The sequence below is a fragment of the Hippocampus zosterae genome, chromosome 8 (genome assembly GCF_025434085.1).
Source record: "Hippocampus zosterae strain Florida chromosome 8, ASM2543408v3, whole genome shotgun sequence".
In the NCBI taxonomy this organism is placed as follows: domain Eukaryota; kingdom Metazoa; phylum Chordata; class Actinopteri; order Syngnathiformes; family Syngnathidae; genus Hippocampus; species Hippocampus zosterae.
Genome location: NC_067458.1, coordinates 13361794 through 13387631, shown reverse-complemented (window position 1 = coordinate 13387631; position 25838 = coordinate 13361794). Strand labels below are relative to the sequence as shown.

Here is a 25838-nt window from a genome sequence, read left to right as displayed (position 1 = left end):
GCATGACTGCCAACAAGAATAATATGGGCAATTTCTCACTGCTACCTGTGTATGACACAATGTCCTCATATCTGTCAACACGGCTCAGAAGCAAGCTGTCAGTTTTCATCTGGAGACCGCAACATCTGGCCGGTAGTTTCTCACAAAAGACTTTGAGTGCGGGCCTTAAACATTTAGACATTTCACCCCGAAGATGGTGAAAGTAGACAAACAAGGTCTATAAAAGAAGAGCATGAAGAAAAGCTCCAATTCAGATCAATCATCGTAAAGAAAAGCTCATTGAGGATTGATGAATGCCTGGTAGATTTGACTGAGACAATTGTGTACGTGATCAGCAATTACGCTAATGACAGTGGTGACATACATTGTGGTGTAGGATTCAAGCGGGTGTGTCAGGGGGAGAGAGTAGAGGGCGGGTATGGTAGGAGTAGACGGCGGTTTGCTGAAAGCCCTTGTCGGAGTCTCTCAGTGACGGCTTGTCAACAAAGCACTCCTGTTTCACTCACACTCAAGTCTCAGGTAGCTCCGGTGGGTCGTCTGAGTGCCACGTGGCATTTCACTCGCGTCCGGAAACGTTCACCTTTCCACACACCCCTCCATCTGCTGTCCTAACCTCCTTCTGTTCTCTATGCAGTTTTCGCTATCTTGACACCTGAATCTCTTTGCGCCTTTAGAAATCAGTTATGTAAAAAAGTGTATTTGATTGAATTAATTTGACTTTCAAGGACTTATTAAAATCAATGCCATTTTTTGTAAAAAAGTAAATATGACTATTGATGTGCTTTCTTCTCTTATTTTTCTTAAATGTATAAACAAATATTTTCTTAACGTTGTATTATTGTCTCCTGTTCAGTAATACAGTCCACAAATGCAAGTGCATAGTAACACTAATTAATAAATCAGACATAACACTGATTTAATCACACTTGTCATTCATTGTAAGAAACTTTTTTTTTGTATAACAAACAGTCACAAAATAAACATTTGTCAATACCTGGAATGACGTTTGGAGCCTTTGCAAAATAGTTGAATGGTCTTGGTCCTCTAATTGCATTCAACCACCCAATACACACACACACACACACACACACACACCGCCCAATAGATTTACTGATGATGACTCCATGTGCATGTGTTGCAACGTGTTTGTTAAAAAAAATACAAACAAAATTGTGCAGCTAGTGTTGACTTTATTCTGCTTTGAGGGGTGGTTGTTGCATGAGGTTGTTTACTTTGCTCTATGATAAGTGCCTTTTCAAATTGAATTTGGCTTGCTGAGTTGAATTAAATTGCATGCTGCGCGACAAGCAGGTATTGAACCAAGGTGATGTGTATATAGTCCTATTGGCAAACCAAAGCCAACTTGATGAGCATGAGTTACTTTTTTTTACCCAATAGATATAATGTTCCGATGGCCAAATAATGTCCTCACCAAACGATATGTAGTTTTAATTATGTTGTCTCACAAGGTGTGCATGTGCAAGCACATGTGCGCGCAGATAATTTACAAATTGTCCATAATTTAAATCACCGATTCCTACTGGCCTAATTACGGGATATCTGCATGAGTGTTTAATGGGCCAGAACCAGTGAAATGTGAAATTAGCAGTTTGCTAATTATGCTGACTGATGAGACTGCAGCAAAACCATTTCTTTCAAAAACACACAAGGCCAACGAAAATGGTGCTGACTTGACTTGTGACTCAAAAGTGTTACACCAGTGCCGATGAGACATATGCGTTAGCAAAGAGATTAAAAAGGCAAATATACAAAAATCAACAACCTGGATTTATACTCATAAATAAGTACTGTACACCAGTACAGTTGTTAGCAGGGAACTTATTGTTTCATGGAGGGAAGATGATGTAAGATGACAGGGCCGTGCCATTTTTTATTTCTGGCCAGTCAAGTTCAATAGCACAAATCAAATTTTGAAGTACACAGGTGGGCAGAGTACTTCGAAGACCTCCTCAACTCCACCAACACGCCTTCCTTGGAGGAAGCAGAGCCTGGGGACTCTGAGGTGGGCTCTCCTATCTCTGTGGTTGAAGTCACCGATGTGGTTAAAAAGCTCCTCTGTGGCAAGGCCCCAGGGGTGGATGAGATCCGCCCGGAGTTCCTCAAGGTTCTGGATGTTGTGGGGCTGTCCTGGTTGACACGCCTCTGCAACATCGCGTGGTCAACGGGGAGAGTGCCTCTGGATTGGCAGATCGGGGTGGTAGTCCCTCTTTTTAAAAAGGGGGACCGGAGGGTGTGTTCCAACTACAGAGGGATCACACTCCTCAGCCTCTCTGGTAAGGTCTATTCAGGGGTGCTGGAGAGGAGGGTCCGTCAGGAAGTCGAGCCTCAGATTGAGGAGGAGCATTATGGTTTTCGTCCCGGCCGTGGAACAGTGGACCAGCTCTACACCCTTAGCAGGGTTCTCGAGGGAATGTGGGAATTCGCCCAACCAGTCTACATGTGTTTTGTGGATTTGGAGAAGGCGTTTGACCGTGTCCTTCGGGGAGTTCTGTGGGGGGTGCTTTGTGGGTATGGAGTACCGAACCCCCTGATACGGGCTGTTCGGTCACTATACCACCGATGTCAGAGTTTGGTTCGCATTTCCGGCAGTAAGTCGGAATCGTTTCCAGTGAGGGTAGGACTCCGCCAAGGCTGCCCTTTGTCACAGATTCTGTTCATAACCTTTATGGACAGAATCTCTAGGCGCAGCCGAAGCGTTGAGGGGGTCCGTTTTGGTGGCCTCAGTATTGCATCCCTGCTTTTTGCAGATGATGTGGTGCTGTTGGCTCCTTCAAACAGGGCTCTCCAACTCTCACTGGAGCGTTTCGCAGCCGAGTGTGTAGCGGTTGGGATGAAAATTAGCACCTCCAAATCTGAAACCATGGTCCTCAGTCGGAAAAGGGTGGAGTGCCCCCTCCGGGTCGGGGGGGAGATCTTGCCCCAAGTGGAGGAGTTCAAGTATCTTGGGGTCTTGTTCACGAGTGAGGGCAGGAGGGAGCGAGAGATCGACAGGCGGATCGGTGCAGCGTCTGCTGTGATGCGGACGTTGTATCGGTCTGTCGTGGTGAAGAAGGAGCTGAGCCAAAGGGCGAAGCTCTTAATTTACCGGTCGATCTACGTTCCAACCCTCATCTATGGTCACGAGCTATGGTTCGTGACCGAAAGAACGAGATCCCGGATACAAGCGGCCGAAATGAGTTTTGAGGGTGTCCGGGCTCTCCCTTAGAGATAAGGTGAGAAGCTCGGTCATCCAGGAGGGGCTCCGAGTCGAGCCGCTTCTCCTCCACATCGGGAGGAGCCAGATGAGGTGGCTTGGGCATCTGATTCGGATGCCTCCTGAACGCCTCCCTGGTGAGGTGTTCCGGGCATGTCCCACCGTGAGGAGACCCCGAGGAAGACCCAGGACACGCTGGAGAGACTATGTCACCCAGCTGGCCTGGGAACGCCTCGGGATCCCCCGGGGAGAGCTGGAAGAAGTAGCTAGGGAGAGGGAAGTCTGGGCTTCCCTGCTAAAGCTGTTGCCCCCGCGACCCGGCCCCGGATAAGCGGTAGAAGATGGATGGATGGATGGATGAGGTGTAAGATGATTTTGGATTCTGGGCAGGAAGGAATGCTTCTATTGTCACCCAGACTGCCTGAGGAGATACAATGGTACCCTGAGAAATGAGTTTAATTCGGTCCACTTATATCTCAAATCATATTTCCCCATTGAAATGAATGGAAATGCCATTAATCCGTTTCAGCCTGACCCCCAAAATGTTTTTTTCTAGTTCTATTGTGACCCAAATGGTTAACAGGTCAACTAAAAGAACATTCATCTGTAATTGTTTTTCGCAGAATTTGCATTATGATGTCATGTCCTTCACCATACTTCTTTTCTAACAAATAACAACAGCATGCAGTCTACTGCACTTTACAAGCCTCCAACAGCAGCAGCAGTTTTGTCACCCACAAAAGCAGAATGTTTGACTTGGAATGTAAGAACACAATCTAAATGTACATTTGTATAAGATGACAAAGCGAAGATGAGAAGTGAATGCAGGCAATGACAAGATCAAACCACAGCAAGACCTGATCCACAATATCTCTACTTCGATAAGGCCACTGCAGCGTATCATCCAGAGGGTAATTTCAATTAAAAGGGGTTTTGCAAGACAAATGATTAAATACCTTTGAGATAACCTGTCACCACTGGAGAGGTGGCAGACTGACTCCACAAGATCAGGGAAAAGAGAAAAGGAAGAGGAGCAGAGTGCTGCTCTGATGGCCGGTAGGGACACGTGATGCACGTTATTGCATTAGCTGGTCGCCAAACGCATAATGAACTCTCGGCCAGACAAGACAAAAGTCTGGCCACACCCCTGTGGAGGGGTAGAAGAAAAGCTCGAAGAACGCGATCGGTAGGATTAACAATGAAGAACCCCCGAAGGGAGGCAGAGAGAGGCCTTTTGCCAGAGAAAGATAGGAAGATTCAGGGGCTTAGCGTTGTCAAATGTTTTATTCAGCCATGACCGTGAGCACCGCCAAACAGATTAGCTTGTTTACCACAGGTTCTCATTTAAGAGATAAATCTTTAACTCTTTGATTTGGCAGGGAAAAATGGACATGGTAGCATCCATTTCACACTCGGTAGAAGAGTGTGTGTGTGTGTGTGTGTTTGTATGGAGGCAAATTACTGAATGCCAATATGTATCGATGGAACAGGAAGGTTGAAGTAGGAGTATTTTTCTAATTTTTCCCAACGCTGAAAAAAATAAACCCCACCCAGAAGGTGTTTGCCAACATAAAAGTGCATTTGAAATTGCTGGTAAAGCAACGTGTGGTAAAGGTGAGCCGTTTCAGTTGTTTTCCCCAATCAACAGCAAAGGGTTCCGTAAAACAAAGAAATAATGCTAGTACTCATCGTGAAATGGAATTACTCCTGACTATGGCACTTAAATGTAAATTTAAAACATCAAAGTATGGTTTGAGCCTGAGGCCCAAGACCAGCACCCTGGACTTGCTTCCAGTCAGCCATGGGATGATTTTGAATGAGAAATTGACAAACCACTCCTGGTGCATGATTTTGGTAGGTGAAGTACTTTGTACTTAGACTAGAAGACCCGGGTCCAACTGCGTCCAGTCAAAACATTAAAACAACTTTCAGAAATGAAAACACAATGGATTCCTGAAGGTAGTTTTAAGATATGCCATGTGAAAAGCACTCCAAAGCTAAACAGATCTTTCTTCTGTTGGACTTTGAGAAGATAGATCAAAAACAAAGAGCGGAAAAATCTAACGACTACAAAAATAATGAGGCCATGTAAAAGTAGGCATGAACTGATCCTCCTCAACTTTCACTCTCCATTTAAACAAAGTGTTGTTTTTGTGGGGTTCTTATATCCAAAATTCTGAAGGTCTAATGCAGTGGCTAATATGATGTATGGATATTTTCAACGGTGAAATCTGAATTGGAATTTTCTTTTTCCACCTCAGCCAGTTTCTGAAAATGGGTGTTATCAAAGAATGCATGCATATTTAGACAAAACGCACCCCCCCCCCAAACAAATACATATGAATACATACGAATATACTGTACTGTATATGAATGATGTGTAAACACGGTCTTGCAATTAAATTAATGACAGCTGTAAGCAGACTGAACAAAATGTGTTTGTACAGCTCACCTCAAGTCAGATGAGGATGATGATACCCACATGGCATGCAGGTTTAATGGCGCTATAGACCGTGTGTGTGTGTGTGTGTCTGTGGGGGGGGGGGGGGGGGATGTGGTGGTTTGGGTATTGAAAATTTGAGTGTGTTCTTTGTTGTAGCTCAGTGGAATTCATGCCTCACTTTCACGCTCCCCTCCTTTTGTTCTTGTCTATTATGGTGGGGGTGATGAGGCTCCCTTGGGCGTGTTAAGCTCGAGAAGCTCAATCTCAATGGATAATCATCTTCAAGATACATCAACAGCGCGCATGTGATTTTGAGCATCTTGGGGGAGCACAAAAAAGAAGGAGAAGCAAGACAAAGTAGAAGAAAAAAAAACAATTGGACTCCGTGACAGCTTGATACTGCGGGTACGATTCACTCTCTTTAAGCAGCAATTACCTTAAAATAACAGCCACATTGGATGGATGGTGCACTGGCTTACAATAGGAGAATTTGCGCATCGGGCATTGCAGTAAATGCAAAAAGTCACCAAGCAAGCTGTAAAATTTTTAAATATTCCAAACTATTGTTTAACACTTCTACAGCGGAGGTCTGAGTAGTACCAAAGAAAATTCTGGATTCTATAACCTTATAAATGAGGGAATAGCAGTAACAGTTATACGTTTGTCTTCAACATACATGAAGCAATGTTTACTTTTTGAGTAGCTTTACCTCTAATACCAATTTACTCCCTTGAAATTTTCTTTGACCAATGTGGCCGAAAAGTAAGTTCGGAGGGGAAATCCATCTACTGAAGTCAGTAATTTGTCAATCAACAGCATACATAGTCTCATCATACTTTTGCATCGTCACATCCCACCTTACTCCCGATTGTAGCTGTGCAACCAAGGTTGGACCAAAAGTCTCAAATATTCTGTCAGCTTGTTCGAAAACGGCCATGCCAAGCATTCTACACCGTTTCTAATCTTTGCTGTTGCTCTTGGCAGAAACATAGTAAATGACTACTGCGAGGGTTGTTTCATTTCCCAAGATGGGGTTGGCACAAACTTCCATTTCTCATCCAACAATTGATAACTACTATATCCTTTGTGACCCACTTTCTTACTAATGAGAGGCCATCACACTCTGGGTTTAAATGTCTGGGGGGAAATGCTGTCATTTCTTGGTTGTGCTTTATTGACCTTATGGGAGAAACTAGCCATTCCTGCCAAGTGGCATTGTGTTATGAGTTAGGGGGCGGGGGCTGTGGGGGGGGACCCAACAAACTACTGTAGGGCAACTTTTAATAGAACCAATGGGATCTGTTTGTTTGTCCAGATGCTTTTTCTGGACACACGACAATATCATGACAGTGGCAATACAAATAATGATTTGATTGACAGCTGTATTGTAATCCCGGGAAGCTAAGGGTTTATATAATGAACCATTACATTTCAGGACACACTCAGCTGTCATTCCTGGAGGGACGCACAGCTTTTCTATGAGCAAAATGACAACGTTATGTGGCGGCCCATTGGCCACCTGGCTGTCGTGCTCAAATCAATAACCTTTTGAGCCATCACAGCTGTAGACTCTGTGAGCCTCTAAAAAGGCATCCATATATCCAGCGAGCGATTTAAAAAAATGGTGCTAAATCCAAATATTGTGTGTGAAGAACTAGGTAAGGAAAATGCATTCAATCCCCATGTATCTGTATGTATATTTTTACTTACCAAACATTTGCAGGGGTAAAGAGTTTTAAGTCTGGGCTCTCATGTGCTCATCCCAGAATTAACATTTTGACACAGACTAGCAGAGAGTTGTCATAATGGATCATTAATATTCAAGCCAATGACCTAATTTCAACTGCAGGACAGATTGATGCACTGTAAAATCCATGTGAACTCAAACAAACTCACATTGTCCTCAAATGGAGATGATTTTATCGAAAAGATCAATGAACGACTGATGCACAACAAATGGGCCTTCCCCCTCATTACAGTACCGTCAGTATGGTAAAACTTAAGCAGTAAAACATTGAAAACAAACCATTTTTTTACGGGTTAGTTTCACAATTGTCAGACCAATCCTCCTTGTGAGACCAAGTGTGAACACCCTTCCTCTGAATCATGAAGCAACATAGTGAAGTACACAAATGAAAAGTGTTTCATTCTTCCCAGACCATAAGTTAATAAAAAATCCACTCTGTTGGCACCAGACTGTCTGACACAAACTCAAATTGATTCGTAATTGAGTTTGTATAGATTTTTATCCAGCTTTTGCTGGTTACATTAGGGCTTGACTAGTCTCATTTTGCAGTGGAGTGTACAGCAAATGCAACCGCTGCTCCGGGTTCACTCTGCAGCGTGCATGGCAATAGCTTGCTCAAATAATAACAGGCTCTGAAGGACAATTTTGTTTCCTTCGACTCAATGTGCAGCCACTAAAGGATATATTTTGGGTCACCTTTTTTCACTGACAGCAGGGTTTTTTTTTGTCTGACAACGGGGATTTGCATTTCACAATTTACTGTCAAATGGGAGGCACAATAACTGCTTAAAAGCTTTTGTTCAAAACACATTGTCATCGGTCTTCAGAGAGAGATGTGCAAAGGTACAACATTTTGTCAGTATTTGTACAAATGGAGGGTTGAAATTAATTATCACTTTGTCACTTATTATTCATCACAGTTGTTTTATTACCTTCACCCATTGGTTGTTGGAGATACTAACCAAACCCTTTGGAAGTGGAAAAGACAGGTTTGCATTTTATTAGTGCACAACAATGAAAAGGCTACATCTTTTTGGGGGGGGGGGGGGGGCATTTAATGAAACATTAAAGTATTGTGCCCCCCCCCTCCCTAAAAGTAGGGTACGGTGTTGTTTTAGTTTTATGCTAAAGTCCAAATCATTAAGAATGTTAAAAATATTACTTGTACAGTACATGAGGGTGTAATGTCTCTATATTCTCATTTTGCCCTATGGGAAAATTGTTTCCAAGCCATAATAAACCTTCTTTAGAGCGTTCACTGTATATTTTGGCACAAAAAACAACATTTGATTCTAACAGAGCCTTGTAATTGTCTTTTAAGGTCAAGTGCACAAGCTGTATCATCCGACAAGATCCAATATAACAGTTGTATAAATCTTTCCCCCAAAATAAAGTGCATGCTTTTCAATCATCTGGCTATATTGGGAAGCCAAATATTCCTCGCGATTGGCTGGCAAAAAATCCAGGGTCAGAGTGGGCCCTGCTTCTTATCCAAAGTCAGCTTGGATATAAACTCTAATTCACCATTGCCCTTGAACAGTGTTTTTATTTTGTTTGTTTTGTTTTTGTTTTGGGGAGGGGTCTCTCAGTGTGATGCATTGAAATTTGACACCTCTGAAAATGACAACCACAGTTATAACCATATTCTGAAATGGATATCTCTCTGACTGTGTCAATCAAAACTGAACATATCCAATTTGTGATCTATGACTTGAATAGGATGACATGATTTGTGTACTAAATGTTGTGGTCAGTGAGTGTATGATGAACTACTGGGTGTAGCTCTTTAAATGTCCTCTGACTTGCCTAGCACCACCAACCTTACTTTTGTCACTGTCTCTCTTGGAGAGCTTTGTGATTTGCGGGGGAGGATGACCATCCATCAGACAAAGCTGTCCATTCAGTCCTCAGTGGAGCCTGTCATAGAGGTCTCTATCTAAACCTGAGAAGCGGTCCATCTTCAGCCAGACAGCAAACCTCCCTCTGCGACTGAAAAAGTAGATAAGTTTGGGATTTATAGCCGACCTGCAACAGGCCCAAACTCCTCCTAGGGGAGCACATAAAACACTGAAGTAAACACGGTGTGAGCAGAAACACACATTTGTCTTTTATGGTTCAATGTACCAATAATGATGTTTGATTTTCCATTATGTTTCAATGAGAGATGAGATAAATCAAGCCTGGTACCTTGATGTCCTAATCCCTTTGCTCTACCACCCCTGTAACGCTAACTTTTTCCTATTACATGTAATGGAATTTGACTTCTTGAAAAATATACTTTAGTTACGCCAGGGCCCCAAGGTACTAATTAGCTCTACCTAGTGAGCAATATCATCATCATAAAAAGGATGCAGAAAGCTTATCTGTATGCAGAGCCGCTGCTCTTCATACCAAAAAGAACCCAAAACTATGCCAGCTAGCATCTCTTACACATCCTCAATATACAGTAACACCTCTGTAAAAGGTGCATGTGCATATTTAAATAAGGGCACATGTGGTTTGCATTGACAGTGCTTCATTAAAAGTCTGAAACATTTCCGATTTATTCGCCACAATCCCCTGTGTCGTATTTATTGGTTTTCCCTGGTAGTACCTTGGAACATTAATAAAGCACTACAATATCATTCATCGTGTGGGATAATTAGGCAGCCTATCCCCAAGAAGACATATATGGCACATAAATTAGATTAATAAGGTATATATGAGTTTGACATCTCAAAGCTCGGGCTCCAAACTTGTTAAAACACTATGATCTGGTGTGAAGGCGAATGAATGGATTTAGTAGCCAGTTGTATCTGAAATGGATACATATTTCCTTAACCTCTCTACTTTTCCATTTCATTGGTTATTATTAATTTTATTATATTTCTCTTGATATCAAAATGATATAATCAACCATCTATTTTCTTTGGCTGAGAGATGGTGTGCATTGCGGCTGGACGCCTTGCCAGTCATCTGTTTAAGAAAAGACCCTGTAGTTCGTGACACCTGAGACAAAACCACATAACATAAAGTCCAGGAGTCAACACATGAGTGCCCTAAAAATACCTCACCAGTGACGGGACATTGTGATTTCCTCGGAATGTTCTATCCAGTAATAGATCATTTGAAAATGTAAACACTTGCAGACATGTATTCAAATAAAAAGCTGCACATGGATATTTAGGTTTCCTGAAGCACTGACATTTATTGTGATAAATAATTAATGTGACATGATCAGATTCTTTACATTGATGAATGACATTCACGAATAATTACGAAACGAATCATTTCTAATAACATATTGGCCAAGTAAATATTATCGATTGTTATTTATGACTGATTCTACTGACCATGTTAACGTGGCATTTAAAAAACTATCTTCCTACCATGATCGATTTTTACAAAAATCTTCATGCTACAGGCTCTTTTGTTTCGCTTAAAGGACACCATCGTCAGGTTCCACGTAGGATAAACCAGTCACACACATTGCTTGGCAAATGCAATTTGAATTACAAATGAATAAAGAGGATCACATGTCTTTCAAATCATAATAGTACAGCATTCACTTGTCTCATAAAAGTCCATCTTTAAATTTAAGTTAAATAAGCAACATTAGCGCTAACTAATAGAAGGACAACATGACATCGCAGCTGCGAATGCAGTGTATTCTGCGCCTGTAATGGGTCATTTAAACACCGGTAATCTCAAAAATATTTTGTAGTCAAAATAAGTCCATGGGTTATTGCTTTTTTTTGTGTGAGAATTTGAAATAATGTAATTCATTTAAATGATTGTGGCCACCAGAATGGGTGCTGATATATTTAGCAGTTCAGTTAACAATCCATGCATCAGCCATACTTCCCTGTGTCTTTCAGTCATCCATTGCAGAATTTCATACTACATGACTTCTATGCCCTGTGGTGCAAACCTAACTGACAGCTGGAACTTCATCAGAAGGTAAGACGACACACTTTCAAAGCAACCCAAGACTTGCTGCTAGGAACTTTTATTATTGGGACTGGATCTGCTTATTGCCTTTATTGCAGGACACCTCCAGGCAGCCGAGTTACGTCTGATTTCCAAACGGGCTCCTATCAGCCACCGTGAAGTGGCAGAGAAGCCACTTAAAAACAGACTGGGCCAAGAAAAGGATCACCCGTGCATGTCTGGCTGTCTTCCTGTGTCATGCAGTGTTGCTGATGGGATGATAAAGGCTTTGCCAAGTGCTTTGTTCTTCTCCTGCAACACCCCTTATTGGGCCAGACCTTGGAGGAAACAACAACGTGGATGTAAAAGGACCTCTAGGATAATTGTGGCAAGCTGCTGAACCCCGTTCCCAGATCAGATTTCTTCAGGGGGTTAGGGTCGTCTCTTCCTGGCCAAAAACAAACCACCCAATCAGGAAATAAAACTCTTGCGACTCCTTTACATTAGAAGGCGTTTAGTTTCGCCGAGTCTTACTTTCTTATCAGCTTCCTCTGTTTGCTAAATGTTTCACGTGACCTGCTTGTTTACAATGATTTAGACCGAGTCAGTCAGATTGGCACCTCACTTTATCTGATCTGCTTTACTACCAGTTGTAGTCTGACCGAACGTTACCATGTTTGCATGATTTGGACTTGTCCTCATTCAAGTTCAAAATGCTCAACAGGTCCAAGGCAAAGTCCCTCACTAGGACAAACAAGTAGTGGGTCATAATAAACACAGTTATTTGGCAATAGCTTTCCATTAAAGTAAAGGCAAGAATAATGGCAACCTTCTGAGCATCAAAGGCATGATTCTAAGAGGCAGTCAAAGAAAGGTATGTGAAGGGGTCGGATGCATCTGCGCCATTTCAATGGACAGTTTCACACATCAGCATTGTTGTGTATGTAAACCTTTTTATGTTACTGAATGATGAGCCTGATAAGTAATACCTTATAACACACACTTGAGTTTATGTCGGATCACGTGAAATCACCTAAGAATGAATAAACACAAAGCATTGCATTTGAGGCCAAATGATATACAATTAGGCTGGCACTCAGTCTCACTCTGCCTAGGTTGAACTGTTAAAAGTAAAAAAATGGACTGTAATGCAACGTACTATAAATTGTGGCAAGTTGCAGGCTGCAATTAGTATTCTGCACTCTGAAAATGACAAAATAACATCACAGTAGATCGATATGAACAGCATTTATTCTAAAACTACACGCAAAATCCAAAACAGGAACTGTGTCTTTTATTATGATTAGATTTGCTCTCAAAATAGAATGTGCACTCCCTCTACTTATGTGCCCCACAACGGTTTCATAGATGTCCAGTGTTGAGTTTCGATACAGGATGGTTGTGACATCCACCTTGATGCATGATTGACAATGTTACAAGCGAAGTGAATTCATGAGAGCTACTAAAGCACTGGGATCTACATGCACTTCCAACCTCAGTGATATAAATCTGACTGGGGTGCAGAGAGGCCAGGCTAGCTGGATAAATAACCATGTACTATGACTGTTGGCTTTCACTCCTGTTCATACACTCACTGTAAAATGAAACCCTGTAACACTTTGATAACATAGTGTCAGGGTTTGTGTAGTTTGAGCACATCGGTAAGACACATAGATCCAACTTCAACTTCAAAATTAATTCAACTTTTTTTATTCAAAAAATCTTTATTATTATTTCCATCATTAACGAAGCAAACAATGTGTTTCGCTAAATTATCATGAAGTCAATTCCGTAAATCTACATTTCCTTCAATTTCGAGCGCTTAAACTGTAGGGTGGGGGGGTTGTGGGTGGGACTCTTAATAATGAATTAACAGTTGAATTAAATGAAAAACATTTAATTATTCTACGTGTCCAGACTTTAGTCTCAAACATGAACCACTAAAAAGACACAAATCCTTACATATGTCATATTCACAAATTCCTGTATCTTTTGGTTTAACAACCCCCACGCTCCAAAACGTTATAACCATAGAATTCACAGATGTGCCTCTCTCAATATATCATGCATATTAAGCAGTGCAAATATAATAGTCATGGAGGGTGGGGGGGCAGATACGGAAAGAATGAGAAAGGAGAGAAAAAAATTGAAAAAAAATTATGCTGAGCATCATACTAGGAGTTTAGAGACATGCACTTAAAACAGTGCAAGTTTCAATCGTTTCAGTGCATTCTGAGTTACAGTACTTCATTGTAAGAATGTATTGTTTGACTTTGTTATTGAAAGCAATAAAACATGGCTTCCTTCCAAGGTAAGTAAATATAATTGATTTTCAAATACTATCTTCAAAGGGGCCAAACATACATTCTTCCAAGAGTACCTGGAGAAAACCCACTCAGGCACAGGGAGAACACGCAAACTCCGCACAGGAAGGCCAGGGCCAGAATCGAACCCTTCATCTCTGCACTATAAAGCTGACGTGCTAACCAGTCAACCGACCCACAGTGTATATAATTCTCAAAAAGGTACTATTTACCCTTTATTTTATAATTCCTTTTCTGCTTGAAACTGAACAGCACATAATTTCCCTTTCAATGACAAATTTCATAAAGAGCGAGCTCATTGGTTTAATTTACTGTGGAATTTTTGAATGATTAGGTTTAACTTGGAGGTGTCATCTCTTGTTTTTACCATTTGCTAAAATGATTCAAAAACACTCAATCACGCTTAATTTGAGAATGCTGTAAAGGTTAGATTTGGCACATTTCTTAATTGTAATGTTTACATTTATTGATGTTCAGATAATAAATAGGAAACGTGAGAATTTCTAAGTTGTTCTCTTTGTATGGGAAACGAGGTAGTTCAGTTAAGAAAGGTTCTGACAATTCTGAGACCAATCCATCTATACCAGGTGATTTGTTGCTTTGTTTTTAAGATTGATAGCATCTTTAACTTCCTCGGGCATGACAGGTTCATCACAGAGCTCTAGTTCATCTTCAGTAACAGTTTTGAAAGTTGAGGAGTAGAAAAAGGTGTCAGTGGATGCCGGGCATAATTTGGAACCGTATAGGTTTGTGTAGACGCGACTGCAGGACCTAGATGAGATTAGAGGGTCCTCTGTTAATACTGGGGATGTAATGATCACGGCAATATTAAAATTGTGTTAAGAACCATGCTAACTGCCAGATGAAGGGGAGCGTAATGTTGAGTTCCTCCCAAAATTGGCTTGATTCACAATTTGTGTGTGCCTTAACAAGTAGGTGCATCAGTGTTTGGCTGATAACACCGTTAAAACCTAACGCAGAATTGTGAACTACATAGACCATGATACTTTGCGCCACTGGGCAAATGACCAATCGACAATAAAATGACCAGCCAATCCTATTTCGTTGTCGTTTTTATGGACAAAAACATACATTTTGGCCGATAAAATGTCTATTATAGTCTCTCCAAAATTCATTCATTCATTCATCTTCCGAACCGCTTGATCCTCACTAGGGTCGCGGGGGGTGCTGGAGCCTATCCCAGCTGTCTTCGAGCAGAAGGCGGGGACACCCTGAATCGGTTGCCAGCCAATCACAGGGCAGGGTACACAGAGACGAACAACCATTCACGCTCACACTCACACCTAGGGACAATTTAGAGTGTTCAATCCGCCTGCCACACATGTTTTTGGAATGTGGGAGGAAACCGTTGCACCTGGAGAAAACCCACGCAGGCCCGGGGAGAACATGCAAACTCCACACAGGGAGGCCGCAGCTGGAATCGAACCCGGTACCTCTGCACTGTGAAGCCGACGTGCTAACCACTGGACTACCGGCCCGCCCCCCAATATGAGATTTATTCTCTATTTGTTGTATCCATTGTGATGTCTGGAATAATGTCCAAAATTCCCCAATAACAATAAAACAGCATTTGGATATGTAGTTCACCAGCTTCATTGTATGTATTTGGTGACTACCAGAGTTGTGTTTGCGATGTTTGTGCAAGTATGCTTGGCGCAAACAAAATGCTGCTTATCACTACAGCCATAGACCAAACATTCATTCATTCATTTTCCGAACTGCTTTATCCACACTAGGGTCCCAGGGGGTGCTAGAGCCTATCCCAGCCGTCTTAGGGCAATAGGCGGGGGACACCCTGAACTGGTTGCCAGCCAATCGCAGCAGCCGAAACAGAACAATTCTATTTTTATATTGTTTGTGAGATTGTTGATTGGATGTTGAGGCTCAATTAATGGCAAGCAGAAAGGAGAAATCAATCTTTGCACTGTTGTTTTAAGATGCAGCGCATGCATCACTCTACTTTCCTAAGTAGTTTTTAATTTACAGTAACAAGAGAACTGAATTATGTTAGGGAACACATTTCTTGATAGTGATGTATGTTCGGACTACATGGGCAGGGTATTTAGTTATGAAAGCTAATTAAATGTAATGGATGAAAAAAGGGTGGACAAATAACGTATGAGTTTCCCTGAAATGCAGAGGTCTGTGGGCAATGATAAACACCTTTTGTTCAAAAAGCAAACTTTCTTGTTTGATCTTTATTTGTATTGGACAAACAACCTAAACTTGTGGAATATGTTGTACACCGATGGGATGATGGGAGCGCCACACTACAATACAGAAAATGCATGTCTGACTATGTTGCATGTAAGGATGGCAGGGATTTTTCACTCCGTGTGTGAGGTGTGATTTTGTGATTGTCATCTCGATGATCAATAAGGTATCAATTGTAATTTGATCAAAATTAGAAACGGACTTCATTTTCATCGCTCAATGTCATATCTGTGCTGTTCATTGAGGATGCACTGTAAAACTGTGCTCCAAATTTAAAGCACTCCGTCTCTCTTGCGTGAATTTTTGAAGCGGAACAGATGGGTCTGAATCCAAAGGTCATGTTGTCGTATCACAAATGGACTTACGGTGCAGACATATGTGGCAGCTCTTAAGGGATTATGAGTCATTTTGTCTGTGGTGGCATCGCAGCATCAGCCTTGCTTGTAATCCACAGTGCTCGGCCTTCACGCAGCACCTTGTCTGAGCATGTTAACACAACCTACGCCCAAACACACAAACACCGACACCCGCCCACACCGTTTGCTCTTCTCTAGAGGAGGATTCATCTATTCTACAGCACCTGACTCAGAAAGCGAATGCATAATGGATAATTGGATGACAGGCTTACAAGAAACTCCCTCACCCCCCTTTGTGAGGCTCCTATTAACTTTGAGATGTTTCTATTTTACCCATTCAGCTTAATAATGAACAGCTCGACCGAAGTAAATTGTAAATAGTACCATACAGAGACATATAAAGTGTGTGTGTGTGTGTGTGTGTGTGTACCTGGTGATCAAGTGGTTAGCGCGTCGACCTCACAGCGCAGAAGTAGCGGGTTCAATTCCAGCCCTGACCTTCCTGTGTGGAGTTTGCATGTTCTCCCCGTGCCTGCATGGGTTTTCTCTGGGTACTGCGGTGTCCTCCCCCCAAAAAATGCATGGCAGTCTGATTGCACACTCTAAAAATTGTCCCTTGGTATGAGTGTGAGCGCGGATGGTTGTTTGTTTCTGTGTGTCCTGTGATTGAATGGCAACCAGTTCAGGGTGTCCCCCGCCTACCAACCGAAGATGGCTGGGATAGGCTCCAGCAAACCCCGCAACTCTCGTGAGGATAAAGCAGATTGGAAAATGGATGGATGGATACATAGATTTTTGTGTATATGTGTTTGTGTGTGTGTGTGTGGGGGGGGGGGGGACTCCGATCGTCCATCTGCACATGATGAGCAGCGAATACACTTAAGAATTAAAAAAGGTAATGTTATTTAAAGCACCGCCTGCTACTGATACAAATGTGTATCTATCGTGATTGGTCAACAATTCAAAATGATATCAAAACAACCATCATTCTACCTCCAATAATATAGAATAGAACACTAAAGTAGACTGCAAATCGACTTAAAAACTAAATCCGGATGAGTCTATTGTGTGCAGCAACTTGACAATATAATATTAAGCAAATTCAAGACACCATTTTTTGTCAGTGTACTTGTTTTTAATTTTTATTAATCATATTGTGATTTCTCCAATTTGTTGCTAATGTGTGCTGATTAAATGTTCTCACACTAACCATGCACATCATACATTGTGTGTTTGTGACTGGCTCGTAAAACAGAATGATGCCTTCCAGCTGAAAGGAACATATCTCATTGTGGAATATTACTTGTGGGAACCAAGAATTACTGACTAATTTATGCGGCAAAATGAGAGTTTACCCGTTACTGAACCACAAACAACGAGCACGGATGGCTTTTTTGAAAACCAATACACACAGGCTCATCTGGGAGCAAATTCTTTGTGTGCAAGAATATATCCCAGGTATATCGAAAGATAGAGGTCGGCTCAGGCTTTTTTGCATTCCCCTAACACAGTGTAAGACCCCCCTGGAGAGCCGCACAGGTCATAAGAAGCTATAAATGATTTCGGAAGCACCGCGGGTCTTTGAAGGAAATGGTCATTGTGTATGAGATGAACACAAATACGTTTGGAGCCTCAAGACTGTGGATTACACAGCGGACAATGCAGAGGTGAGAGGCTGAAGAAATAGAAAAGAAGGAAAGCAGACAGCTTTCAAAATGGAATAAATGGAGGTCAGTTTTGGTTTCATTCACAGATAAGCACTTTCTACGTTTAAATACCATAGTTAAAATATAATATTGGGCTTATTCCGGAATCTGGAAAAAAAGTCAACGCTTTTCATTGCGATTCTTATTGAACAAAAAATGAGGCACTTCACAATGCAAACTTGCATCATCATGATGTTTTAATGAAATCGCTAAAGTTACAAAGTGGCAGTACATTATAATATTTAAACAATGAAGTTGTTGATTTTTGCAACAAAAAAAAAAAACTCAAAAAACCCAAGATGATTTCTTACACTATTTGTTTCTTATTCAGCAGTTTTGTGTCAATAGTAATTTTTATGCAAAAGAGCCTTTGATAATGAGGGTCGAAAAATAATTCAGAATGTGGGGTTACTTTGTTGTTTGCTTCTAATCATTTGTTGTTGGGTTAGGATAGTAAATCTTTCATACATGCTTTGAAAAATTTACTCGCAAAAAAGGAAATATATTCAGAGTACTTATTTTGCTTGTATGCATGTGTTTTGTTTTAATTCACACGATTTAATGGCACATCAAAATGGCTAATCTATCATGATCGTTTCTGCTCCTCCCTTACTCTTCCCATGCATACAGGATTCCATTTTCTTTCTGCTCATGTTTACGCTCGATTCAGAAAGATGAAAAATAATTTCTTGGCTGATTTGTGAGTAAAATGAAGTGACAGATGCAGTCTGTCCATTCTAAAAAAATGACTCCAAATAATAGCCAAACGTGGATGCTATTACCGATATATCTAACCATGAAAAAAATAAATAAATAAAAACTGGACTCATAATTAAAATTGGATCAAATTAATGTCAGGCTGGTTATTTCATGACATATATGCTTCTCGGTTTTGCTCAAATTCTCACATCAGTGCCTCACCAGCCATAAACTTCACTGCATGTCACTCACTGCATTTGACACTGTTTTTGTTTTCAAAAAGCAAAAAGGCAAAATTGCTCGAACACTTTAAACAGTATGATGGAGGTGTTAAAGAAGAACTTCAGCTATCAGCCTTTCACCTCCAGTCCAACCAACCTATACTGGCGACTCGGAATTCCAACTTGCATCTAATCATACGCATATTTCATTCATGTAATGATATGCAATAAGAGCTCAATCCCTCTGTGTCAGCAGTTCCTGCACAGATAGTCTAAACAGAGCATCCTGAAACTGAATAGTTAAGCACCATTTGCTACAAGATACCATAATGAGCATCTAAATTTAGGCCTTTTATAAATACATGTTTAGAACCTCTGAGCATTTTGTCCGACATAATGACAGAATGCAGTGCCCTACTTCTATGTGCATACTTCAGTTAGTTTGTTCGTAGACTAAAAATCAGGCAGTCATTGTGAAAACTTGAGAGAAGGAAAAAAAGCCGAAAAGAGGATGAAAACACAATCCAATAAGAGCTCATTCAAATTCACTGTTATTTTCTGAAAAGAAAAAAAAACATCCCCATCATTTTATCATGACTGTCCATTTGTCTTGGCTGGGCCACCGCTGTGGGGGAGTGCATGCCTCATCCCGCTCCCCCTCTCCACCATTCAAAGTTAAAAGCAATGTTGTTGACTGAAGTGAACCAATGGGCTGCGGTAACATACAACGCCGGGACCGCAGCGCACATGGATGATAAATGACAGTATAGTCCGCACACACTTGCCTTTGACATGTATGGAGTCCGCTATCATATATTTTGAAGCTTATCCATCTTGAGAAACTCAAACCGAGGTGTATTATGCGATTGTGTCATATAATCCGGTGCGCGACAGCGTGCAGAATACAGAGGATGATATTAGCAATAACTGAAGAGGCAGAATGCTATCTTGACAGCTTGTCCGTAAATATAGTTTATCACAGGCACATATAATAAAATGAATGATTTGCTCTTTCCTGGACTGCACATGAATAATAAAAAGCATACTTAGATCTACCGTTTGTTTTTTTTCCCCCCTCCCTTCTGATAGACTGATTTGGATTTTGCCCTGTGTTATGCTCACATTTATTATCTGATATTCAATTTCTTTACACTGCCTTTGTGAATAACACCAAACGCATAAAGAGGGGAATTTGTAGGGGTTGACATGCAAATATTTTTTAAGGATACATTGAAATGGGGAGATACAACTCCAATAATGTCATGGAATTATGAGAATGAAGTTGTCATTGTGAGAACAAAGAAGCATTCAAAGTCTGAAGTTGTTATTTGAAGGGGAGATGAAGACTGTCCATGTCTGTGTGAATTTTGACACTCGTTTTTTCACTCAGTTAAAATCTTCTCATTTTACAACTTTTTTTCTTTTCCTTTTGACTCTTTTTGCAATCTGATTTTTTTTGTAATGCTTTCAATGCATTTTTTAGGTGTGGCCGTTGGTTATGGTCAGTTACTGTATGGGTATTATTCATGAGGGAAAAACGTAAGTACAGCATCTCTTAAAATCCCAAGTGTACTTTAACATACCTCATGCACTGCTCAGCCATTTATAAAAAAAATGTTTTGCCTCTTTTCTGTAAATGTCTATAAAGCTGAATAACGTTATTTTCTGACGAACGGTGTTCATCCAAGGGGGCCCCGAGTTTCTCATCAAGACTACTGAATTCATCGTGACTCTTATAATTGTGGGACTTCAAAATGATGATGGTGAAAGACTGTGAGGAAGATGAAGTGTCATGCGAAACACAATAATCTATCTTATAACTTCAACACATTGTCAAAGTTGGGCTCTTGTCCCATTTCCCTTTTGTTCCTGTCAGAATATGTTCCAACACAAGCATTCTTCAAGCATTAAGATCCAACCGAATTCATAAAAGAATGTTCTGACTTCTTCAGTCGCAGCAAACTTAAAGTCAGACAGAAAGTTTTAAAACAAAGAAACTGGGGAGTTCAAAGTGTTTGTTACACTGGTGTCACCGTAGGCTCTTAAGGGTTAAAATCCCAAAGTGTTGCTGGGGAAGCTACTTAAGTGAATAGCAAATAGAAGAAAGTGACCGAATCCACAAAGAAAACCGATCCAATTTCGACAGAGACTTTGCTCTAATATCTGCTTGAGTGTGATAAATCAGCATTTTGAGTTTCGCTCTACACTCGATCGCTCCCCCGATGACTAATGCGTTGCTGGGACAGAAGCTTTGCAATGTGTGGTGAGATCTCCCAGGCCCATTGTGGCTCTCCCTTGCTGGACATCCCCATTGAGACAGTAAAGAATAGGTGGTCACTAGGTATGGACACAATGAAACAGAACTCAGCGACTGGAACAATTGCAAGAGCCGTCAGAAGGTGACAGAAACTGGAATTAATGATATTTTCCATTTTCACATCAGAGAATGGGCATCTGACAGAAACATTATTAATGAGCGCGGCCTTGTTGGGAGGAATAATGGCAGTTTATTAGAAGCAAGACAGATTGAACGGGTCTCCCTCAAACAAAGAGCTGAAGACATGTTGAAAAATGGAGACAATCTGCCTCAAACGTCCAAGAGGAGGAATACCAAAATGTTTGTATTGTGATCATATTCTTTGATTTCTCAAGAACCCATCTGCTCGATGGTAAATAGGCCGCTCGTCTACAAATCCGATATGTCTGTTAAAAATAGAATAGGTTGCTGGTGAGGTTATCTGTTTATATCTGCTCACCGGTTAATGATTTTATGTGATTCTTTTTGTGGTTGTAGTTTGCAGGCAGGGGTGTAGATCACCACTGCACCGTAGTGAAACCTTGTTCTAGTACGGTGAATTGCCTCCCTCATGCTGCGACAAGAGTCAATACTGCTCTTAAACTGTCAGTCAAAGCTGAGCATAATTACTCTTGCTAAAGGCATTCTGATAAAGCTCTCTCGCAATAGATTTACAAAGTGGACCTAATGTTGTGGTTGTGCATCTGTACTCTCCTGCATCGTGTTATCATATGTACTCAGATTATTTTCTCTGATTAATGTTTGATTTGGGCGGCCCGGTAGTCCAGTGGTTAGCATGTCGACTTCACAGTGCAGAGGTACCGGGTTCGATTCCAGCTCCGGCCTCCCTGCGTGGAGTTTGCATGTCCTCCGCGGGCCTGCGTGGGTTTTCTCCGGGTGCTCCGGTTTCCCACATTACAAAAACATGCATGGCAGGCTGGTTGAACACTCTAAATTGTCCCTGGTTGTGAGTGTGGGCGTGCATGGTTGTTTGTCTCTGCGTGCCCTGCGATTGGCTGGCAACCAATTCGGGGTGTCTCCCGCCTACTGCCCAAAGACAGCTGGGATAGGCTCCAGCAGCCCCCGCGACCCTAGTGAGGATGAAGCGGTTCGGAAGATGAATGAATTAATGAATAATGTTTCATTTGGTTGACACATTGAATTGGAATTATAATTCAAGTCAACAAAATGAAACAGTAGAATGCATCGTCGTATCATTATACAATTCTAAATAGGATCAACATTTTCAAGAGAAACATGTCTTTAAGGACCCTTAATACTCAAATAATACTTAATTTGATCTGCATGATGTCTTTCTTGTTTGTCTTAAAGCTTAACTCTTTGGGTGCAATAGTTTTTGCTATAAAATATTCTGTTTGGATATCAATATTTCAAAAGGTTGACATTTGTTACAGATAATAGTATACGGTAAATCACAAGTGTCAAATTCAAGGCCCAGGGGCCAGATCTGGCCTGACGAATCATTTTGTGTGGCCCGCGAATGCAAATCAACCATGTCAACTTCCATGATGCTTTCTAAAGTCTGAACCAAAATTTTTAATTTGTCATATCTAATCCAAAATAATGTTTGAGCAAGCCATTATTCTTGACTTCTGATTTCAAAACAAGTTATCCATCAATTTGTTCTTCACGGAGGTGGTTAAACATGTATATGCTTTTAACAAAATTCACAATCATAACGGCCCTCCGAGGGGAAACTGTTGCGACAATGTGGCCTGTGACCAATATGAGTTTGATACCCTGCTGTAAATAGTGCTTGGTGCAATTGTGCTACTTTAGTGCGAAAGTGTTGAGACCATTAGGTTTTGACATTTTTAAATTAACAGTAAACATATCTTCATGCTAGTATTGATCATGGTGAAAAATCACTTTAAAGTTATCAGTTTTATACTTCAGAATTTTTAAACTGTTATTTCAACTTGCGGCAGGGAACACACCCCCTGGATGACCAGCCAATCACAGTGCACCAGAAGACAAAGAAGAATTATATTCTACTGCATGGGCAATTTCTTCAGCTAAGATAACATATATGTTGTGCACGCCTGTGAGAAAACACACGCATGCATGGGAAGCATCTGAAATCACCACACCAGAGTTTGCAACTCCAGGTTCGGAAAATAAAAATCTGCCACAGTTTGGCTTTAGCCACAAGTGTTTCTACTCAATCGGCTCCCGGGTAGATTGTTTACCTACCAGTTGAAGAAACACCTGAGGCTCAACCCAAACTGTGGCAGCATTTTTACCTTCTGGACCTGAAATTGCCACCTCTGCTCCACACAGACGAGCCTAACCTGTTCTGCCACTGTTGGGAAAAAAAATATATTTTAAAATTCAAACAAGCATTCCCGAATTGGTATTATTTGGCGAAGAGCACCCTATGTTCCTTCTTGATGCAGTCCTACTGTGAGTTTGGGTGCAGTTTTCTTTCTTTTCGTATTTTGTTGGGTCTCTGTGTGCCATTGTGGGATGCACGTGATGCTTTCCTCAGCAATCCTCGCCACATGCCAAATTTGCATCAAAATTTGGGCTGTACAGAGCGCACACCAAAGTACACTGTGCTTGATATTAGTGAAACAGAAATTTGTGCATGGAGTTTGTGCATGACATTTGCAGGTCCTAATTTCGATGATGCAATAGGTGATGTGTGTCATCTGGGCAATTAGAACACTCCCCCCAACCCCAAAAGTGATAGGGATGCTATTGAAATATTTTTCAGATGATAATGATGTGAACGTGTTCAATGAATTGATTTCTACAATGATTTAGGCAAGGGGTGTCCAAGGTCGGTCCTCAAGGGCCGCTTTCCTGCCTGTTTTTGCAGCTCTCCCAAGAGCAACACACCTGATTCAAATAATCAGGAACGTTCTAATGCTGCTTCACAGCTGGCTGATGAGCTGATCATCTGAATCAGGTGTGTTGCAGCCGGGAGAGCTGGAAAACAGGCAGGACGGTGGCCCCCCAGGCCCGGAGCTGGACATGCCTGATTTAGAGGCTCTGTCCAACACTGGTGTCATTGATTGAAATTCCATGAGGTCCACATCCGCGGAGCGCCAAATCTACCAGCCTGTGCATCGATTAAATACACCCAAATAATGTTAGACCAACTGCGCTGCCAAATAGTCCACCTTTTATCCACTCTAAAATGCTGTCACCAAATTGGGAGGTGCACTGGAGCGCACAAAAGTAACACCCAGTGAGGCGTAGCACATCTACCAAATTCACAAACACATTGAACTGGACCATTTCCCCGACACGAAAATGAAGATGTGCCAGTCGACCAAATTAGGGCCCATTATACAAATTATCCAGAATTTTATCTTGAAAGAATTTACATTTTCACTCATTTATTTAACTGGACTGAAATACAGTGACACAACACAGCCGTGAGCTTTTGAAAAGATGTCTCTGGGATTCGCAGAATTGAAGCAAAATCACCCGCTGAACCTTTCCTTAGTTCATGAATCAGATTCGCATCCAGCATATTCGATTGCATTATGCTTGTTTGAAAAGTTAAAAGAATTCACCTAATTTCTTCCCATGCAGGCAGATCAGAGTGGCCACTTCACGCTTTGTTGATGCATCCAAGTGAGGCAGGGCAGACCAGCTGCAAAAGCTGATCAAAAGAAAGAGAGAATGTGATATTAGCATCAAGTGCTTCGCTGAGTGATTGAGACAAAAACAGTGAAAAAAAAAATAAAACATGATTTTTACACACTTCCTTGACTCATGTTTGGAAGTGAATGTCTCTGTTTGTCAAGCAGCTGTGTTCATTTATACATGACATTAATTCCTACTTTAACCAGAATGATAAGGCAGTTCCCTTTTTTCCTCCCATTTGTATGCTGTTATTGGTAATATGCTAATGACATCCGCCATGATTAGCGATTTTCTTCTAATCGTTATTCCACTGCGGCCTGAGCAATCATAGAGGTAGAGCTGGGAGATTTACAGCCGTAAGCTCCTTCTGACTGCTTACTCTTCGAGTGGAATAATAACCAAAGATTTCAATTAAAAGGGCGCTTCACTGTATGTTCAGATTCAGGAACATCAAAAAGTCTTTTGTGCTTATGACTTGAAATATTTTGGACGAGCCCATGTCACCATCTGATTTATTCATTTAGTTTCATTTTAGCCAGGATTCACATTAATAGTTGTACCACTCAATTAACACATTATTAAATCTTACCCATCTCACTTCATATGCCTAATTATTAAGCGGTGTCATTACCTATTAATGATAAACATCTTGGAGAGCGGGGACTGGTAGTCCAGTGGTTAGCACGTCGGCTTCACAGTGCAGAGGTACCGGGTTCGATTCCAGCTCCGGCCTACCTGTGTGGAGTTTGCATGCGTGGGTTTTCTCCGGGTGATCCGGTTTCTCCCACATTCCAAAAACATGCGTGGCAGGCTGATTGAACACTCTAAATTGTCCCTAGGTATGAGTGTGAGCGTGGATGGTTGTTCGTCTCTGTGTGCCCTGTGATTGGCTGACAACCAATTCAGGGTGTCCCCCGCCTACTGCCCGAAGACAGCTGGGATAGGCTCCAGCACCCCCCGCGACCCTAGTGAGGATCAAGCGGTTTGGAAGATGAATGAATGAATCTTGGAGAGACTATAATAGACATTTTATCGGCCAAAATGTATCACATTTTAGTCAAATTTGATTC

The 25838-nt window shown here is 41.4% G+C and overlaps 1 protein-coding gene across 1 annotated transcript in view; it reads right to left on the bottom strand.

Annotated features, from left to right (window-relative positions):
• Positions 1-25838, bottom strand: part of adgrl2a (adhesion G protein-coupled receptor L2a) — a 187771-nt gene that overhangs the window by 134696 nt on the left and 27237 nt on the right. Inside the window, exon 2 of the mRNA XM_052074441.1 lies at positions 24696-24784. The gene's annotated coding sequence lies outside the window, so the exon portion shown is untranslated. The remainder of the gene's footprint in view (positions 1-24695; positions 24785-25838) is intronic.